This window comes from Eurosta solidaginis, chromosome X, assembly GCF_040869045.1.
Source record: "Eurosta solidaginis isolate ZX-2024a chromosome X, ASM4086904v1, whole genome shotgun sequence".
NCBI classification, from domain to species: Eukaryota; Metazoa; Arthropoda; class Insecta; order Diptera; family Tephritidae; genus Eurosta; species Eurosta solidaginis.
Window position 1 is genome coordinate 131,565,164 of NC_090324.1, and position 13,475 is coordinate 131,578,638.

A 13,475-nucleotide genomic window follows, 5' to 3' on the forward strand; every position below is an offset into this window, starting at 1 on the left:
TTTTATTGGAGGTTTTCTTTCTGCACTGAAACTATGTTAAAGGGTTAGCGAGTAACCGAACGCGTATCAACTTTGTGTGAAACTATGCTTGTGACTTGAATAAAATGGCACTTTGTAAAATTTGAATTATTTCTTTTTAATATAAAAGTGTTTGTACAATTTTCGTGTCACTCCGGGATGATTAAAGAATTCGAGTTAATAATAAATATGACGAGAAATGTCAACTATCATATGTGTATACATATACTCACTTCAGTCAACCCATTGTTGGGGTTGCCAGCGAGGTGAAATATAAATGTTATACAACACACTTTGATGAGTCTCTAATCTTAGTTACATGAGTGTTACATAGAATGTTTATACTTATTTTAAATAATTCATGAACAATTCAAATAAGTCTAGATTAAATCGAAAATATGTAACAATACATATAGAAGTGTATAAATAATTAAATTTTTTCGATAAATCCAATATCCTTAAGGCTAATTTGTACAAATAAAAGAGTCGGCTTAGGCGGCTACGACAGTCGCTCAAACATCGCCCCGCCCTAGGCGTCTTCAGCGGCTAGAGCCTACTGGAATTCTTGCAGCGTACGTAATGCATCTCGAACGAGGATTTGGCACACCGTTCCTCTCGCATTGGCGGTCTGCAGCCCGCGGTGCATCGAATGGTGCATCGAGCGATGCTAGTTGCTGCTGAGGTGTTGTTGCCAAGGCGAGAACGGGGTTGCCCGGTGTGGGCAGGGGGTGCCGGCATGGCTGATCGACCAGGCCGGGGTACCTGGGCGGAGCGTTGGGTTACCGGAATTGGTCCAGCGGATCTTCCTGGTTGGGGTGCCTGGGTGGCGCGTGGGGCGCTTGGGGCAGCGTCCCGCCGATGGAGTAGCCTGTGATGCCGTGCTCCGCAAATCTGGCATCGATCGTACTAGCACTCTCTGGTGGCATGTGACAATGCCAGGCAATTCATGCAGAACTTGTGAGCTCGTGCGAGCATCCACCTATGGGGTGGCTTAATTTTTTTAATAATAGCACACTGTCGGAGAGCATGCTGACGTGTGCAGATCCGGCACCGTCTATACTCCGTTAATAGTGTCGAGGTTCGAGACTCGATGGCGTGGTTCGGATCGACGATCTCCGATCGCACTGGCCTTCGGGATGCTGTTTGAGCGCGATCCATAGCGATCTGCACTACAGTTGTAAATGCATTTTAGGTGAGAGCAATGGTAATGCAGGGAGTTTCAGTTGGCTTGAGTCTACGAATTGTGATAATGTTGCGTTTGGAATGCTGTAGGACTGGAAGCGGTGGTTCAGTGGCAGCTTGGTGGGCTTTCCGTGCGTGCCCTATCTAGGTTTCGCTTTGAGGGAGGAAACATAACTTTACAAGTGGGCGTTTGAGGGTGCCGGTTTGAGTGCGAAAGTCGACAACGCGTATATGACCGTCTGGCCCACTTTTTCGATATCTAAAATTATGTTGAAAAAAAAAATGCCATAATTCTATACGAATTACGAAAAAAGGGATGAAACATGGTAATTGGATTGGTTTATTGACTTAAAATATAACTTTAGAAAAAAACTTTGTAAAATGGTTGTGACACCTACCATATTAAGTAGAAGAAAATGAAAAATGTCTGCAGGGCCAAATCAAAAGCCCTTGGGATCTTGGCAGGAACACTATTCGTGGTATTATATATATTAATAAATTAGCGGTACCCGACAGATGATGTTCTGGGTCACCCTGGTCCACATTTTGGTCGATATCTCGAAAACGCCTTCACATATACAAATACCACCACTCCCCTTTAAAACCCTTTATTCATTAAATTTGATACCTATATCGTACAAATACATTCTAGAGTCACCCCTGGTCTACCTATAGAACTAAGGCCCACTCCCTTTTAAAATACACATTAACACCTTTCGTTTGATACCCATATTGTTCAAACGCATTCTAGAGTCACCCCTGGTCCACCTTTATGGCGATATCTCGAAAAGGCGTCCACCTATAGAACTAAGGCCCACTCCTTTTTAAAATACTCATTAACACCTTTCATTTGATACCCATATCGTACAAACAAATTCTAGAGTCATCCCTGTTCCACCTTTATGGTGATATCTTGCAAAGGCGTCCCCCTATAGAACTAAGGCCCACTCCCCCTGGTCCACCTTTATGGCGATATCTCGAAAAGACGTCCACCTATAGAACTAAGGCCCACTCCTTTTTAAAATACTCATTAACACCTTTCATTTGATACCCATATCGTACAAACAAATTCTAGAGTCACCCCTGTTCCACCTTTATGGTGATATCTTGAAAAGGCGTCCCCCTATAGAACTAAGGCCCACTCCTTTTTAAAATACTCATTAACACCTTTCATTTGATACTCATATCGTACAAAAAAATTCTAGAGTCAGCCCTGGTCCACCTTTATGGCGATATCCCTAAATGGCGTCCACCAATAGAACTATGGCCTACTCCCTCTTTAAATACTCTTTAATACCTTCCGTTTGATACACATTTCATACAAACACATTCCAGGGTTACCCTAGGTTCATTTTTTTACATGGTGATTTTCCCTTATTTTGTCTAAATAGCTCTCAACTGAGTATGTAATGTTCGGTTACACCCGAACTTAGCCTTCCTTACTTGTTTTTTCTATGATGTTGCTGTAAGTCGCTAGTTACATAGTCTTCACTCTTCAAAATTATTCAAAATCATGAGTGCTTAGTCATTTCTTAAGATATTTTGTAATCCCTTCCAACTGTTGTCTTCTTAGTAATGTGTGCTTATATTTAATTAGCAATATTAGTATTTTTGTGTGGTAGTTAAATGGAAGTGTATCTAAAATTCCTTCATATATCTTATTTTACACATGCGTAATTACACTAATACTTACACACTAAAGGTACATACATTCCTAATACATACATTCTGTGTCAGCATATTAGTTTCACATAATTTTAGGTATTTGTACATATAAATATTTTGGCAGGCACATTGACAAACTATAATTGACGTTCAGTCACGCTATTAATGAATTGGTCAATGTGGCAGTTAAATGTAACCGGATATGGGTCTTGCTGTCGGCATTTGTATGTGATGTTGAAATCCCGCTGTGTTGGGGTGACTTTAATTTATGTGGGTCGATATTGTAATATGAATGCAATTAGAATGTGTGAGGTCGATCTTGTTATATGCATAAAAAATGCATTGGCATAATGCATAATGCTACACCATCCACCTTAAGGAGAGGTATATATAATATGAGACAATTGTATATGAATATTCCAGAGACTTAATGACCCACTTAATTTTTTAATCGTTTTTCATATCGTATTGTAGTTTATTACTCAATGGTAATTTTATTTTACAATGATGAGTATGCTTATGCCGTTTTTATTTGTTTACATTAGTTTACATTTGGTTTTTAACATGCTGACTTTTGTTATTTAATTTTTTTTTTGTTTTTTGTTTTTTTTTTCTTTGGCATTTTTGTATATTTATTATTATGCGTAATATTTCGTATCATTTAACCTCTGTATTACCTTTTGGAATTCGTTTGACACAATCGACTTTCAAGTGTGTCGACCCATTTAAAATCGGTGTGTGTTTACAAATTATTCTTTGACATTTAATCGTTTTATGGTCACACTTTTTTGAGGTAATTGTAACTTGATGCCAAAATGAATTTTAATGTTTATGTGTTCTTTGCTTTTATTTGTTTATATTTCCTTTGCTTATGTATCTATTTTGCTGATTTTTGTTTGGCGAGTAAAGTGGAATTCTTATGTTGAAACTGTTGTTTTTTTGTTTTGCTAAATTATGTGAGTTACTAGCAGATGCTTTATAGTCGTTTAAGCCTATTCTTATGGACTATTACTTCCTTATCTTCATTGTTCCTATCACTGTTTCCTACTCTATGTGGTATTAATGTGAAATTGTTGTTTTTATCAATGTTCTTTACCTTATACTGTCCCTTATATTTATTATCTAACTTATTGCCCAAAGGTGAGGCCTCCTAACTGAGACCGGCCAAACTTAGATCTATTTCCTTATTTTGTAGATAAGTTAAATTAGAAATATTTTCCTATTAATATTTCCTATTCTACTGGGCGTTAAAGTGAAAATATTTTTTTAAAAATTATTACCTCTCAAAAAAGCGAGGTTTTCTTAAATGGACCCGGGCTAGTAAATTTATATTTATTTCTTTAATGTGATATTTCTAACAACTAAAGATGAATGATTCTTGTTTAGGGGGCTGGCAATACAAATTTAGCTCGCTTTCTCTGTAGATGACTGCTGCGGAAGCGGCGGTGATTGGACTCGGCGATGTCAACGATGTGGTTGGTGGTATGGTTGAGTACGATAGGGATGGCGACTGGATGGCAACATATCACTGCTGCTAACGCCGGGAATGTGAATTTCATTCTTTTTTATTGGAGGTTTTCTTTCTGCACTGAAACTATGTTAAAGTGTTAGCGAGTAACCGAACGCGTATCAACTTTGTGTGAAACTATGCTTGTGACTTGAATAAAATGGCACTTTGTAAAATTTGAATTATTTCTTTTTAATATAAAAGGGTTTGTACAATTTTCGTGTCACTCCGGGATGATTAAAGAATTCGAGTTAATAATAAATATGACGAGAAATGTCAACTATCATATGTGTATTCATATACTCACCTCTGTCAACCCATTGTTGGGGTTGCCAGCGAAGTGAAATATAAATGTTATACAACACACTTTGATGAGTGTCTGATCTTAGTTACATGAGTGTTACATAGAATGTTTATACTTATTTTAAATATTTCATGAACAATTCAAATAGTCTAGATTAAATAGAAAATATGTAACAATACATATAGAAGTGTATAAATAATTAAATTTTTTCGATAAATCCAATATCCTTAAGGCTAATTTTTACAAATAAAAGAGTCGGCTTTGGCGGCTACGACAATCGCTCAAACATCGTCCCCGCCCTAGGGGCGTTCAGCGGCTAGAGCCTCCTGGAATTCTTGCAGCGTACGTAATGCATATCGAACGAGGATTTGGGAAACCGTTCCTCTCGCGTTGGCGGTCTGCAGCCCGCGGTGCATCGAATGGTGCATCGAGCGATGCTAGGTGCTGCTGAGGTGTTGTTGCCAAGGCGAGAACGGGGTTGCCCGGTGGGGGCAAGGGGTACCGGCATGGCTGATCGACCAGGCCGGGGTGCCTGGACGGAGCGTTGGGTTGCCGGAATTGGTCCAGCGGATCTTCCTGGCCGGGGTGCCTGGATGGCGCGTGGGGCGCTTGGGGCAGCGTCCCGCCGATGGAGTAGCCTGTGATGCCGTGCTCCGCAAATCCGGCATCGATCGTACTAGCTGCACTCTCTGGTGGCATGTGACAATGCCAGGCAATTCATGCAGAACTTGTGAGCTCGTGCGAGCATCCACCTATGGGGTGGCTTAATTTTTTTAATAATAGCACACTGTCGGAGGGCATGCTGACGTGTGCAGATCCGGCACCGTCTATACTCCGTTAATAGTGTCGAGGTTCGAGACTCGCTGGCGTGGTTCGGATCGACGATCTCCGATCGCACTGGCCTTCGGGGTGCTGGTTGAGCGCGATCCATAGCGATCTGGAACTACAGTTGTAAATGCATTTTAGGTTAGAGCAATGGTAATGCAGGGAGTTTCAGTTGGCTTTAGTCTACGAATTGTGATAATGTTGCGTTTGGAATGCGGTAGGACTGGAAGCGGTGGTTCAGTGGCAGCTTGGTGGGCTTTCCGTGCGTGCCCTATCTAGGTTTCGCTTTGAGGGAGGAAACATAACTTTACAAGTGGGCGTTTGAGTGTGCCGGTTTGAGTGCGAAAGTCGACAACGCGTATATGACCGTCTGGCCCTGGGTATAATTTTTCAATGCGTCCCAGACGCCACTCTGTCGGGGGGAGTGAGTGGTCGTGGATACAAGCGCATTCACCGACTTTGGGTTCCGTTTGTGGATTTTTCCACTTTTGTCTTTTCTGAAGATATTTTATGTAATCTTCTTTCCATCTTTTGCTAAACTGGTGAAGGATGCTTTTTACCCTTTCCCAACGGTTCATAAGGGACCAACTTTCCTGATGCACTTCCGGGATAGCCAGGAGAGGGCAGCCTCTGAGGAAGTGGCCGGGGGTGAGAGCAGTGAAGTAAGAGGGTCTTGAGAAAGAGACGAAATCGGGCGAGAGTTGAAGACCGCTTCTATCCTCACTAAGAGAGTAGTGAATTCCTCAAATGTGAAGGTATGAGTTCCTGCGGTCCTTTTAAAATGGAATTTGAAACTTTTTACCTCCTACAGGCCACCCATATGGGGAGCACCGGGGTGATAAACTGCCAATTAATACCTTGAGGGGAGTATTTATGGATGACTTCTTGGGAGGCAGATTTCGGAAAGTCGACAAATTCCTTTTCGGTTGCCCTTTTGGCTCCTATAAATGTTTTGCCATTATCGCTCATTATTTTCGCTGGGTATCCGCGACGTCCGACGCAGCGATGGAACGCTGCGAGAAAAGCGTTAGTTGTTAGATCGGAGCACAACTCAAGGTGGACAGCTTTTGTAGAGAAACATACAAAACGGCCACGTATCCTTTTGGTAGGGTGTGAGACCTTATCATAGAGGCTTTTACGTGAAAAGGCCCCGCAAAGTCAACACCGGTGATAGTAAAAGGTGGAGCATATGTACACCATTCCGGGGGCAACACTGCCATGATTTGTGAGCGCATTTGCTTCTTATGGTGGGTACAGATTTTGCATTGGAGGATATATTCCTTTATAAGTGGTTTGAGCCGGGGGATATAGACTTCCATCCGTAGGCATTGTTGCAAGAGATGCGCCTCGGCGTGAGAAGTAGCTCATGCAGGAACTTAATATAGAGGGTCGCGAATTGCGATTTTTCAGGGATGATGATAGGGTGTCGTTCATTAAACGTCATGGTCGAATGGGCTAATCTCCCATTCACCCGAAGCAGGCCATCTTCGTCGAGATATGGACTAAGATCCAATAGGGGGCTTCGTTTGTCTATCGTCTTGGAGTTTTCTAAATATGCCTTTTCACGGTAAAAGAAACGGGTTTGCGTCAAGGCTACAATCTTACATTTCGCTTTATGGAGATCATCGTAAGAGAGAGTGTAGGACGGCGAACGTGTGCCTCCGTTGCGGATGAATTTTAGGGCATATGCCATTACCCTAAGGGCTCGTGAAAAAGAGGAGAATCGGTCGAGAAAATCCGGTTCATCTTCCGTAGCGAGTATAGCTTCGACTCGGCGTACCTCCGTTCGGTTGGTGTTTCGTATAATGCGTTTTGGCCAGGCTTCCGGGGGTTAAGTTAGCCATTCCACCATAACGGAGAACTAGCCAAGTCGATGGACTTACATCCTCTAGTGCCCCTGTCCGCTGGGTTGTCGCGAGAGCCGACATGTTTCCATGATGCATTTCCGACGAGATCCATTATTTCAGCGGTGCGGTTAGAGACAAAGGTTTTCCAAGTATGGGGGGGGGGGGGGGAGTTTTCAAGCCATGCTAGAACCATTTCCGAGTCAGACCACAGTATTACTTTTGTAATGGAGAGATTGAGGTTTAACTGGACGACAGCGACTAGACGTGCCAAAGGAAGGGCCGCGCATAATTCTAGCTTTGGCAGGCTGGATGTGCGAAGGGGTGCAACTTTACCTTTGGAAACTAAGAGATGCGATGGGGTACTGGCATCGTGAGTGGTCCGAACATATATATTGGCGCAGTATGCCTTTTCCGATGCGTCACAGAATCCATGCAGTTCTACTTGCTGGTTGGGGTTATAGTTGACCCATCGGGTTATCTTAATGTTTGAGATACCGTACACATTTTTGGTGAAATAAGACCACTTTATGAGACGGAGGGGTTTAACTTCTTCACCCCAGTCGGTTCCGTCTATCCACAAATTTTGGAGGAGAATCTTTGCCTGAATCATTATCGGCGTAAGCCACCGTGCGGGGTTAAAATGTTTAGCGACAGAGGAGAGGATCTGACGATTTGTTCTAGCAGACGACAGGAGTATAGAATCGACTGTATAAGAGAAGGCGTCGGTGAGAGCGTTCCATTGAATCCTGAGAGTTTCGGCGTTACTCGTTTTATCGAATTCAAAGAGATTTGTGTCGAGCAAATCCTCTTTGTCGATATCCTTCAGAATATTAGGGTGGTTGTCCGTTATTTTGCGTAATGGGAATCCTGCTGAACTGAGCGCTTGGATGACTTGAGAGAGAGATTGTTCACAGAATGTTATGGCTACCAGAGAGAATGTCATCTACATACGTTTCTTTGGTCAAGACAGGGACGGCTTTGGGGAAAGTTTCTTCTACATCTTTGGCCAGTTGATGAAGAGTACGTATGGCGAGATAGGGGGCACAGTTCACACCAAATGTGACGGTTTTCAGACGATAGTCTTCTATGGGTTCGCTCGGAGACGAGCGAAAGATGATCCTCTGATAGTCTCTGTCATCTTCGTGCATTATGATTTGACGATAAATTTTTTCTCCGTCGCCGTTAAAAACAAACTAGTATGTCCTCCGTTTGAGAATAAGGAGCATCAGATCCGGTTGGAGGGTAGGTCCGGTATAGAGAACATCATTAAGAGAATATCCTGATGCCGATTTTTTAGAGGCGTTAAATCGACCCTTACCTTCGTGTTTTTTCTCGGGCTTTATAACCGCATGATGGGGGAGATAAAACGAGACGCATTTGCCTTCGTTGAATTTTTCATGGGAACCCGTTTCTTCCGTATGATCGATGGTGATTTATTCTTCTAATACTCTATCATATAGTTCCGTTAGATTACCTCTACTTGGGAGAGTTTTTCCATCCCTAAAAATTGGCTGAGGGCCGAGGGGCGTGAATTTGATAATGGGATCTCGTCGGGAAAGCTAGGCTTAAAGGGGAGCCTGACCACGTAACGTACATTATCCGCGCGCGTAGTTGTGGCTGTGTAATAATTTTCACAAAACTCATCTTCAGAAGTTTTGTCATTGAAGCTTCATTTCTTCCAATTCCCAAAGCTTCCGTAGTAGGGAGCTTAGCTCGTTATTCGTTACCTCTGATACTTGTATGGAGTCGGTGGTTACTTCCACGAGCGCCTTGCCGCTGATGACCCATCCAAATATCGTGTTTTGAGCTAATAGATGGGGTGAGAGCTTTTCAACGCCTTCCTTAATTATTTGGGGGATTACGTCACTACCTATAACAAGGTCTATTTGAGAGGGGGAGTGACAATTCGAATCCGCTAAGTTAAGGTGCGCCCATTTTGTTTGGAGCTCGTTTGTCAGTTGGAAGTTGGGGAGCATTTTCGTCAGCCGAGGTAATACTATCGCTTCCGCATTGATTTTTGTTTGCATGACCGCGGAACCTAGGGTCAGGGAACACAGTTTATTTGAGGTTTTAACTACTTTCCCTCCCATCCCAGAGATTTCAAAATTGGAGGGTTTATAAATGAGCCTGACCCTGTCTTGGGATCTTGTGGAAATGAAGGTTCTTTGAGATCCCTGATCTACGGCGTATTTCGTGGTAAAAAAAAATTAACTTATTACATTTAGTTGCGTTTTTATTAAAATTGATCTAGATTTTCTACAATTTAATAGGAATTTTATACTCGATTTTGTTTTTACCAGTTTCTTTGATAAATATTGGAAGTTATTTATCGCTGTTTTTGAGTTGCTGTTGTTGTTTTTTAGTTCCGCATATGTATGTAGTTTTATTTATTGGCTTTATGGCGTGCCTTTCGTCTTTGTATTAAGTTAATTTGTATTATTAATTTACCTTTTAGTTAAGCTGACTCGAGATCAGGTGTAATAGAAACACAAGAAGTTCTTGTGAAACCGATATATTTCAATTACTTTCGGTAATCGCACTCGGGGCAACAATTAAAAATAAAAAACAAGTAAGGACGGGCTGTCTTTGGCTGTGCCCGAAGACTTTATACCTTTCATGAATGGGGCTGAACAATAATCCTGTTCCGTTCATAATCTTCAAATAATCGGATGTATAAGATAGGGAATATATAGTCAGCAGATGTACATACCTAAACGATTTTTAAGATAAATATAAAATAAAAAATGGCAAAAACCCCCTTATATGAACGATTGTATGGACATGATTTTTACAGGAAATCTTCTATGATATATTAGAATATATATCATCAAGTTTCACTTTTTTATATTGGAAACTAAGGGAGAAATGGCCAAAAATCTTTCTATCTGAACGATCGGTTGTATGGGATAGGTATATACTATATACATATAGCTCCGATCAAAGTGGTTTTTTCAGGAAATCTTCTATGATATATTAGAATAAATATCACCAAATTTAACGCTTTTATATTGGAAATTAAGGGAGAAATGGTTAAAAATCTTTCTATCTGAACGATCGGTTGTATGGGATATATATAGCTCCGATCGAAATTGTTTTTTCATGAAATCTTCTATGATATATTAGAATAAATGTCACCAAGTTTAATGTTTTTATATTGGAAATTAATGGAGAAATTGCCAAAAATCTTTCTATCTGAAAGATCGGTTGTATGGGATATATACTATATATAGCTCCGATCAAAGTGATTTTTTCAGGATATCTTCTATGATATATTAGAATATATATCACCGAGTTTCAAGTTTATACTTTCTAATTTGCGGCAGGAATGACCAAAATCGTCTTATCTTAACGATCGGTTGTATGGGAGATATATGTTATAGTGGTCCGATCCTACCGGATCCCACAAATGTCTAATATAATACAAAAATACATCCTTGTGCCAATTTTCATTGAGATATCTCAAAATTTGAGGGACTAATTTGCGTTCAAATAGACAGACGGACATGGCTATATCAACTCAGTTCGTCGCCCTGATCAATTCGGTATACTTAATGTCGAGTCTATCTTCTATATTTCTCAACGTTACGAACATCGGACCAAAGTTAATATACCATTTCATGTTCATGAAAGGTATAAAAACAACGTGAATTATGATGAACAATAATAATTTTTATCAATAATTTTTCTTTAAAACTAATTACATACATTTATTTAAACGCTTGCACCGTCTGACGTGGAGTATTATACTGTTTATTTTTTGTTAACAAGTGTCTGTATGACTGTGCAGTATTATCAATATCAGTTTTGTAGTTTATTCGTATGTGTTATATCTAGAACACACTCATCGCGCACGTAGCTCTCGGTATTCTTCCCAAACCAGAATAATTTTCTGGTGTGTTGCGTTACCTGCAACCTCGAATATTCGTCGTGGAGGACGCCGCCTCCAAATTGTAGCCAAGTTCTTGCCTATGTTGGTGAAGGCCTCGGTGGTCGCCTCCTCCAGTACATCAAACGTATTTTTTATAGTATTTAAAATAAAACTCGCACTTTTAAATATAGATAACTTATATTTTATTAAAACGTCTGCACGGTAAGTGGGTCCAATCAGGAAGAAAAGCCGCTTCGTGTTTTTTTCTCTATCCTCATTTTTTATGTTTGTGACGCGGGCCGCAGTTGGCAACGCGGACTGTCAAATGCAACTTAAGCCCCACGTACATAGATTACATTATTATAATTCGCATATGGGCTTATTTTTTTCTTAAATCACCCTTCCTATTGAAAAGAATGTGCCATATTCCTCTTTTGATTTCTATCAATTGGTTCGAATAAACGAAAATACTAGGGTGTACCTTCCTTTTATGACATTCGTTCATTCGAAGCAATTTTACATTTTTATATATAACTAAACATTCTTTTATATCTTTAGAGTCGTTAGCATTACATTAGTGTTTATGTTTTTATACTCAGTTGAGCAGAGCTCACAAAGTATATTAACTTTGATTGGATAACGGTTGGTTGTACAGGTATAAAGGAATCGAGATAGATATAGACTTCCATATATCAAAATCATCAGTATAGAAAAAAAAAATTTGATTGAGCCATGTCCGTCCGTCCGTTAACACGATAACTAGATTAAATTTTGAGGTATCTTGATGAAATTTGGTATGTAGGTTCCTGAGCACTCATCTCAGATCGCTATTTAAAATGAACAATATCGGACTATAACCGAAAAACCGAAAAAGTGCGATAATTCATTACCAAAGACGGATAAAGCGATGAAACTTGGTAGGTGGTTTGAACTTATGACGCAGAATAGAAAATTAGTAAAATTTTGGACAAGGGGCGTGGCACCGCCAACTTTTAAAAGAAGGTAATTTAAAAATTTTGCAAGCTGTAATTTGGCAGTCGTTGAAGATATCATAATGAAATTTGGCAGGAACGTTACTACTATTACTAAATGTATGCTTAATGCAAATTAGCAAAATCGGAGAACGACCACGCCAACTTTTAAAAAAAAATTTTTTTTAAGTCAAATTTTAACAAAAAATTTAATATCTTTACAGTATATAAGTAACTTATGTCAACATTCAACTCCAGTAATGATATGGTGCAACAAAATACAAAAATAAAAGAAAATTTCAAAATGGGCGTGGATCCGCCCTTTTTCATTTCATTTGTATACGATACTTTTAATGCCATAAGTCGAACAATAATTTACCAGTCCTTGTGAAATTTGGTAGGGGCTTAGATTCTAGGACGATAACTGTTTTCTGTGAAAAAATGCGACACCTACCATATTAAGTAGCAGAAAATGAAAAATTTCTGCAGGGCGAAATCAAAAGCGCTTGGAATCTTGGCAGGAATACTATTCGTGGTATTATATATATAAATAAATTAGCGGTACCCGACCGATGATATTCTGGGTCACCCTGGTCCACATTTTGGTCGATATCTCGAAAACGCCTTCACATATACAACTACCACCACTCCCTTTTAAAACCCTTTATTCCTTTAATTTGATACCCATATCGTACAAACACATTCTAGAGTCACCCCTGGTCCACCTATAGAACTAAGGCCCACTCCCTTTTAAAATACTCATTAACACCTTTCGTTTGATACCCATATTGTACAAACGCATTCTACAGTCACCCGTGGTTCACCTTTATGACGATATCTCGAAAAGGCGTCCACCTATAGAACTAAGGCCCACACCTTTTTAAAATACTCATTAACATCTTTTATTTGATACCCATATCGTACAAACAAATTGTAGAGTCACCCCTGGTCCACCTTTATGGCGTTATCTTGAAAAGGGGTCCACCTATATAAATAAGGCCCACTCCCTTTTAAAATACTAATTAACACCTTTCATTTGATACTCATATCGTACAACAAAATTCTAGAGTCAGCCCTGGTCTACCTTTATGGCGATATCCCTAAATGGTATCCACCTATAGAACTATGGCCCACTCCCTCTTTAAATACTCTTTAATACCTTCCATTTGATACACATTTCATACAAACATATTCCAGGGTTACCCTAGGTTCATTTTCAAACATGGTGATTTTCCCTTATTTTGCCTCCATAGATCTCAACTGAGTATACAATGTTCGGTTACACCCG